The sequence below is a fragment of the Gekko japonicus genome, unplaced genomic scaffold (genome assembly GCF_001447785.1).
Source record: "Gekko japonicus isolate JY-2015 unplaced genomic scaffold, Gekko_japonicus_V1.1 scaffold2575, whole genome shotgun sequence".
NCBI lineage: Eukaryota > Metazoa > Chordata > Lepidosauria > Squamata > Gekkonidae > Gekko > Gekko japonicus.
The window spans coordinates 102,221-110,566 of NW_015173754.1; the positions used below are offsets into that span (position 1 = coordinate 102,221).

Consider the following 8,346-nt stretch of genomic DNA (forward strand, 5'->3'; position numbering starts at 1 on the left):
CCCAGGGCCCCCCCCCTGTTTCCCCCCCCCCCCCCAGCACCAAGAAGACAGAGCATCCCTTGCCCCAGAGCCCCTATCTATACCTTGTGGCTAATAGCCACTGATGGACCTCTGCTCCATATGCTTATCTAATTCTCTCTTGAAGCCGTCCATGCTTGTAGCCGCCACCACCTCCTGTGGCAGTGAATTCCAAGTGTTAATCACTCTTTGGGTGAAGAAGTACTTCCTCTTATCCATTCTAACCTGACCGCTCAGCAATTTCATGGAGTGCCCACGAGTCTTAACTCATTTTTTTTAAAATGTGTTTTTATGGGTGCTTTTTTTTGGTTCTGTTTATATTGTAAGCCACCTTGAGTCCCATAAGGCAGAAATGCGGCTAAAAGGGTCAGAAATAAACTTGCGATCTCTGGAACGGCCAGAAGAAAAGGAGGCCAGAGGACTCTTGTGGCTTTCGCCCCAGAAGGAATTTTCTGCAAGTGCAAATTTCCCCCATTGCATGTAACAAAGCTGCACCTGCCAAAATGCTTCCCGTCAAAGGGATCCGAACACCTTACCCCTCTTTGCCACAGACCACCTTTCTATTGGATGCCCAAATGCACAGCGTAGATCTATTTCCTGGGAGCGGCTGGCAGCGAATGGACCCCTTTGGCAAGCGCTGTCAGCAACTAAGGGGCTGACGCGTTTGGAGCTGGGAGGAACATCTGTACCCCCGCGGTCAGATTGGCTCCTGCCCCACACACTGGAATCTCCGCCCCTTGAAGACTGTGCTTCGCCCCAGCTGCATTTGCAGCATGCAGAAAACCATACCAACCTTGCAGGGGTGTTGTGAAGCGCCTGCTGAAACACTTATCTGTAAAATAACATACAATCAGTGTTCCCTCTAAGATGAGATAGTGTGAGCTATCTCACAGGTTTTTTAGCCCCCAGCTCGTCTTGGCTCAGGGAAGGAGGGCTCCAGAGCAAACTAATGGATGCAGCAGCCAAATCGCTGACTCACAACTTTAATGCCAGTCGCCGGCAAAGTAGAATTTTTGCTCACAAGAGTCCACAGCTTAGAGGGAGCATTGCATACAATGTCTTTTTTAAAAAAATCAATTAATATAATTAACCCCTTTTGTATATTTCAACCCACCCTGTCCTGGCTGTCAGCCGTCTCTCCCCCTTACTCTAAGCGAAGGCTGCGGAAACTAAAACAGCAGAAAACTAACCTGTAGCCGGTTCAGGCAAGCTCCCCTCCGGGAAAACCCTCCGCCTGCCTTCCAGGAGGGTTGGATTTGGGGAGGGGGGACAAGAAAGGGGGGGGCGTTTGGGAGCGGCCCCAAAAGGGAAAAATCGTGGGTGGGGAGAGTGACAAGGGCGCGGGCGCGAGAGGGTTAACGGGGATTAACGCCTCCAATTAAAAAGGGGTGGGGGGGAGGAATTAACTGGCTCACTGCTGGGATCGCCGCGCGCCGCCCCGTTCCTTTGTTCCCGGCTGCAGAACGCCAGCAGGCGCCGGGACCGGAAATGCAAATCGCGGCCGGGATCCCAGCCTTCCCATTGGCTGGCGGGGCCTCCGCCTTCTTTCCTCCTTCCCCTCTCACAACCAGAGAATCAACCGCAGTTAGCCTTTTCACCAGGGAGGTTCCATGGTGTAATGGTTAGCACTCTGGACTCTGAATCCAGCGATCCGAGTTCAAATCTCGGTGGAACCTTGAAGGTAAAATCTTTTTTCTCTTCCTAAGGAAGAGGCACTGCTGGAGATTTTCTTCTTCTTCTCCCCTGCTATTGCTTTCGGTGTTCCTCTGGCGCAGCGGACAGGAGTCGAAAGTGCTCCCCCCCCATCGAAGATTCGCAGAACAGGGTGGGTGGCAGAGCAATCCATGTGGGTCGGCACCAATGCTCCCTCTAAACTGTGGAGTCCTGTGAGCAGAAATTCTACTTTCTGAGCTCCTGGCATTAAAGCTGTGAGCGAGCCGATTGGGCTGCTGCATAAATCAGTTTGCTCCGCAGCCATCCCTCCTGGGCTAAAACAAAACGTGTGAGCCAGAGGCTAAAAAACTGTGAGCTAGCTCACGCTCACTCAGCTTAGAGGGAACACTGGTCAGCGCCAGTGGCCAGGGTTTGGCCACGCTGTGGGGTGGTGGCCAGCAATGTTCCCTCTAAGCTGTGGAGTCCTGTGAGCAAAAATTCTACTGTGTGAGCTACTGGCATTAAAGTTGTGAGCGAGCGATTTGGCTGCTGCATCAATCAGTTTGCTCTGGAGCCCTCCTTCCTGAGCCGAGACAAAAATCTGTGAGTTGGAGGCTAAAAACTCTGTGAGCTCGCGCACACTAACTCAGCTTAGAGGGAACACTGTAAATGTGGCTACAGTTTACATCTTTGTACCCCCCTTTTAGAACAAGTGGATCACCCCACAGGAAGTTGCCCCATTGCTGTCTGAAGCCCCTAGAACAGTTAAGAAGAGTCTGGCTGGATCGGGCCAAATGTCCATCTAGTCCAAAACTGAAATAGGTGTCTAGTGGTGCTTTAAAGACCAACAGAATTCATTCTGCCATTCCAAGCCACAGCTCACTCCACCAGATGTAGGAAGTCTACATCCATCAGGCAGATAATTCATACTAAAAGCTGCAAGCGGCCGAAGAGGAGGAGGGGAGAAGATGTCGTAAAGAGAGGCCAGTTTGCAAGAAGATCCATTGATAAGAATAAAGCCATCCACTGAGGACCACTCCCACCAGGAAATGATTCAGAGACGGAGCCCTGTTGCAAGCAGATTAGCAGAAGCAGAGAGGAGTCGGAAATTACATAAGAACACCAGAGAAGCCAATGTTGGATCCGGCCAATGGCCCATCCAGTCCAACACTCTGTGTCACAGAGTGGCCCAAAATCCCAGGTGCCATCAGGAGGTCCAGCAGTGGGGTCAGGAGGACACTAGAAGCCCTCGCACTGTCCCCCCCACCCCAAGTACCAAGAACCCAGAGCATCCCTTGCCCCAGACCGAGAGTTCCCACCTATACCTTGTGGCTAATAGCCACTGATGGACCTCTGCTCCATATGCTTATAATCAGCACAATCCTGAGAGCCACCATAACACTTAGTCAGCACCCTACGCACTTTTGGCTCCAGACCTCTGAGTTCTGCAGAAAATACAGTTAGTCTATAAGGTGGCACGAGATTCCAGTTTTCATTTGATTGTATTTTTTTCGCTAACTTTCTTAACCCGATGTATCGGTCCCCTTTCTTACTGAGACGGAAGGAGTACGACATGATTTTTAAAAAATGTAGTAAAACATTCCGATACATCTAAACGCATTAAAGCCAGTTTACAAAATTGGAGAGCGATGCAAAAGAAAAAAGAAAAAGGTGCAAGGATGCACACGGCAAACCCTGCAATAAAACAAGGTGGCAAATTTGGAGAACAACACAAGAAAACACTATAATATAGATCAAGATGGGTAGCTGTGTTAGTCCATCTATAGCAGTAGAAAAGATTCCTGTGGCGTCTTAAAGACTAACAAAAAAAAATATGGTAGGGGATGAGCTTTTGTGAGTCATCGCTCACTTCTTAGAAGTATATCTGAAGAAGGTATCTGAAAAAGTGAGCAGTGACTCATGGAAGCCCATACCCTACCAACAATATTTTGTTAGTCTTTAAGGTGCTACTGGACTCTTACTTTTTTATAATATGCACAATAAACAATGCGGTAAAACTGGATTTCTAAAGAAGAAAAGAATGCAAAAATAGTACGATGCATACAGTAAATAAGGCTCTGGAAATGTCTTAGGTTTTTTCCCCACAGACATTAAAACTGAAACCATATTCCCTTTATAAAAATGTTTTCCTGAGCTATTGCATTTTACACATTCTGTGGGGTGATAAAAGTGTGGCCCACCTTTCCAGAAAGTTGTTTTTTCTTTTTAATTTACTTACTTTGTTGTCCTCTCCTCTGATTTATTGTCACAATAACAACAACCCTGTGAGGTAGCTTAGGCCAAGAATGTGTGACTGGCCCAAGGTCACCCAACAAGATTCCACGGGAATTCGACTCTGGATCTCCCAGATTCTAGTCTGACGCTCCAATTGCTACACCACACTGGTGTGGCACTAGCGTTAGTCAACAGCAGTCCAAATAAACTGGATTCTTGTAGCACCTTAAAAAGTGGCAAGATTTTACTCTGGCGTAAACCCTTTGTGGTCTGCAGCCTCCGTCATTCAGGGCATGAGATGCATATGTTGCGGTACCCGGAGACCTCCCACTATTACAATTGATCTCCATGAAACCCAGGTCAGTCGCCCTGGAGAAAGTGGCTGCTTTGGAGGGTGCACTCTAGGGCATTATAGCTCACCCCCAACCCCGCCCTTTGCAGGCTCCACCCCCAAAATCTCCAGGTATTTCCCAACCCAGAGATGCGTCCTCACTAGACAAAGGGAGAGAGAAGGATTATGAGGACAAGCATTGTCAACACCGGAGCTGTGAAATGCAGGAAGTGCCAACTAGCGAGATGTAATCATGTGAAATTCACATATAATTAAGAGAAGGAGAGAGACTTGGTCACAATAGTTTTGGAAAGATGGTTTACGCCCCCGTAATGGCTGTGGAATCTCAGCTTCCCTGTTAATTCCTTGGGAGACCGTGTCCAGCTTCTTGGACTCTAATGTGAAGCATCGGGCCCATCTGCCCTTTGAAACGTGGCCGAAGCCATGATTGACGAAGCCTGGGTCCATTTGACTTTGGCAGCGGCATCAGTATGCTTGGAAAAAAGTGGGAACACCTTGCCTAAATAGATTAACAGAAGAGTAAATCAATGAAAGTGTCAACTTGAATACTAGATTGAATGTAAGATTCCTATATAGGATTTGTTCCTGAGGAAAGACCAGACGTCTGAAACACTTAAATATCCGGAAAAAGTGTTGGAAAGAGAGACACAGACTGGTTGAATTTGGAACAGACTGCTTTTGAGAATACAAGACTGTTAAAGGGATATAGACTGAGAGTCTGGAGCAGACTGCTATGTGAAATCGTATTGACCTTTGTATTTTTTCTATGAAGCAGTAAGTAGTTGTTTTTTTATTACCAGACACTAAATGATGTTAAGAATGTTTTTGTTGGATTTTCCCGCGGTTCCAGGGCCACTGGAGTACGCCAGGATGCTGCCTTCATCAGAATTTCGGAACAGGATTCCCCTCAGTGATGGGTCTGGGTTGGGAGCTATCTCTCTCACTCCCCTCGAGCACCCATGGAGGGCCGCTGTCTTGAGGACGAGTTAAATTTACTCTCCTCCATCTTCAGTTGACCTCTCCATCCTTCCTCCTCGAGTTCACCTGGCCCGTTTTTATTTATTTCTGATACAGTGAAGGCATCCTCCCCGCGTGCTCCCCATACCCATTTCTTAAAGTACCCGCACCAGTTATCTATCTTTCTCGACCCTAGCCCCGATGCTGCTAGGTTGCCATCCTGTTTCCTTTCTATCCATACTTTGTCGGAAACCCCAGTGAGCGCCCCTCCCCCGCTTTCCTCCTTGTTCCGCAGGGCTTCCTCGTTCAGGGCGTTTTGCCAGCACCCCGCCTCCGGGAAAGGGTCTCTGGTCTTCTGGCCCTGTTTCTCTTCTACTAAGGGGGATAGCTCCGGCATAGTCGGGGGGTCGGTGAGTGCGCCCTCCCGACATGGCTTTAATCTAGTCTCTTTTAACTCTCTCTCTCACACACACACACAACCTTTATTGGCATTGAAAGCGCAAAACATCATGGAAATACAGCAAAATATAGTCTCTTTTGGTATTGTATTGTTCTGTGGGCATCTAGCACACATCTGTATATTTTTTCATACCAGACTGTCTTGGGATTGTGTGTTATTCTTGTGGATTGCTTATCAGGGGAAGGCCTCGGCCTCCGTGCCCTGGCATTGGCCTTCAGGAGGAACTGGCTGGCCCCTGTGTGAGACGGGAGGCTGGACTGGAGGGACCCTCCCTGGTCTGACCCAGCAGGGCTCTTTTGAGGTTCTTCTCAGGGGAAGGCCTCGGCCTCTCTGCCCTGTTGCTGGCCCTCCAGAGGAACTGGTTGGCCACTGTGTGAGACAGGAGACTGGACTAGATGGACCCTCCCTGGTCTGACTCAGCAATAGGGTTGCCAGGTCCCCTAGGGGGCGGGGAAACCCCTACTTGATGGGTCCATTCCCCGCCGGCCTGGATCGGTCCGCTGGGGGGAAACCGGCCCCCAAAGTGCCGGGATCGCAGAGACGTACCCGATGTGATGACGTCACCGGGAGGTGACGTCATCGCGTTGGGCACTTTGCAGGGGGACGCCCTATCATTCGAGGGAAAACTCTATGGTTTCCCCTAGAACGACAGTGGTCCCGCCCCCAACGTGCTCGATGCGACGATGTCACTTCCGGATGATGTCATTGCGGCACGCGCGCTTTGCACATGTGCCAAAGGACTCCAAGAGAGGGCCAGGACTCCCACCGCTACAGCCAAGGTAGGACTTGGCAACCCTACTCAGCGGGCTTCTTCTTATGTTCTTATGAGGCAGTCAGCCCCTCAATGCCAGTGCCAGATAATGAAACTGAAGCTCAAATACTTTGGCCACCAAATGAGAAGGGAGCACTCACTGGAGAAGACCCTGATGCTGGGAAAGATTGAAGGTCAAAGAAGACGGGGACGGCAAAGGCTGAGATGGTTAGACAGTGTCATAGATGCAATGAACACGAAATTGAGCCAACTTCAGAAGACAGCAGAAGACAGGAGGGCCTGGCGTGATCTGGTCCATGGGGTCGCGAAGAGTCGGACTCGACTGTGCGACTGGACAACAAAAATATGTTTTCAGGTGAGGCAGTCATCAGTGGTGCCTTACTGTGGATGGGATTAGTACACCAAGAGAAGCTGAAAGATCACTTGCAGAGTTTAAAGTCAAGATAGATAGAACCTGTTTGGAACAATCCTGTTTCACCACTATTTTTATTTAATTTCTTATGTTTCGTTTCTCCTAAACAGACGTCTCCGTGGTCATGTGGCCGGCATGACTAGCTGCTGAGGTGCACAGAACGCTGTTCCCTTCCCACCGAAGTGGTACCTATTTATCTACTTGCAATGTCTTGCTTTCGAACGGCTAGGTTGGCAGGAGCTGAGGCCAGATACGGGAGCCTCACTCCATCATGCGGCACTTGGGTCTCGAACTGCCAAACTACCAGAACCTCCGCAGCCTAAGCATTTGAAAAGTATGCAGACACATTAAGCAGTACAGGACACATTAAGCAGTACAGAAATTACATAAACAGGAGGACCGTATTTCAAATCACTCCTCCCGTGGGATTCGGCCTTTTCCCTGCCTCGAAACTCAGCAGCCTCCTCCCGGGCCTGAGTGCAACAACAACCCCAAGGTCTCTTTTCTGTAGTTAAATGAGGATTGGTTTGCTTCCCTGCCTTTAGCGATCTGCAATTCAAATTTCTTTTTGTTTCTCTTGGCAGAGCCTACGCTGCTCTCTGGTGTTTCCCACTGTGGGACAGCCTTGTGTGGTTTCTCCAATCCTGACACAACTCAGCCCAATCAGAGCTTCCACGTGGCCAATTTCCCTGGGTTTTCTGGACCCTGCTGGGCCCGGAAGCAGCCCCCCCCCAGCTAGGGTTGCCATCTTCAGCCTGGGAAATTCCTGGAGATTTGGGAGGCTTGGGGAAGGCAGGGTTTGGGGAGGGACCTCAGCAGGGTATAATGCCGGTGTCCACCCTCCAAAACAGCCATTTTCTCCAGATGAACTCATCTCTGTCAGTCTACGTGATCTCGAGGCCCTAGGGAGGCCAACTCTGGGATAAGAAATTCCAGGAGATTTGGGGGTGGAGCCTGGTGAGGGCTGGTGTATAATGCCCAGGGCCGGCTCACCCACTAGGCAAACTAGGCATTCACCTAGAGTGCTGGGCCCTGGATGGGGCGCCGAGCTGTGCCTCCCCCCCGCCGCCAAAAGCCCGCAAGCAGCTCTCCAAGTGTCAGCACTTCGCTAATTGGGGAGAGGCATCCGGTGAGCATCCCCCGCCTCGAGACAGGATCCCCCACCTCCCTCCCAAACTGCCTTCGGAAGCGGAGCACGAGAGAAATCTCTCTTCCATCTTGGAGGGCGCTGCAGGAACATGTGGGGCGTGCTCACTGGGTCTGACAGCTGCAGGGGGGGTAGATGGTGGTGGCGGTAGCAAAAGGGTGGCTGGCTCCAGAGGTCTCCAGGCCCCACCGGGAGGTTGGCATCTGCACCACAAGGCAGCCTCGCCTAGGGCGCAGAAACACCTCGAGCCGGCCCTGATAATGCCGTGGAGTCCACTCTCCAAAGCAGTCGTTTTTCTCCAGGGAACGGATCTGCACAGTCCGGAGATCCGTTGTAATTC

General features: G+C 50.3%; 1 non-coding gene across 1 annotated transcript; it reads left to right on the top strand.

The window, feature by feature from the left end:
• The first annotated feature begins 1,622 nt into the window (after positions 1-1,622).
• TRNAQ-CUG lies at positions 1,623-1,694 on the top strand. Its single transcript has one exon. It is a non-coding gene; the product is annotated as a tRNA-Gln (tRNA).
• Positions 1,695-8,346: the final 6,652 nt, after the last annotated feature.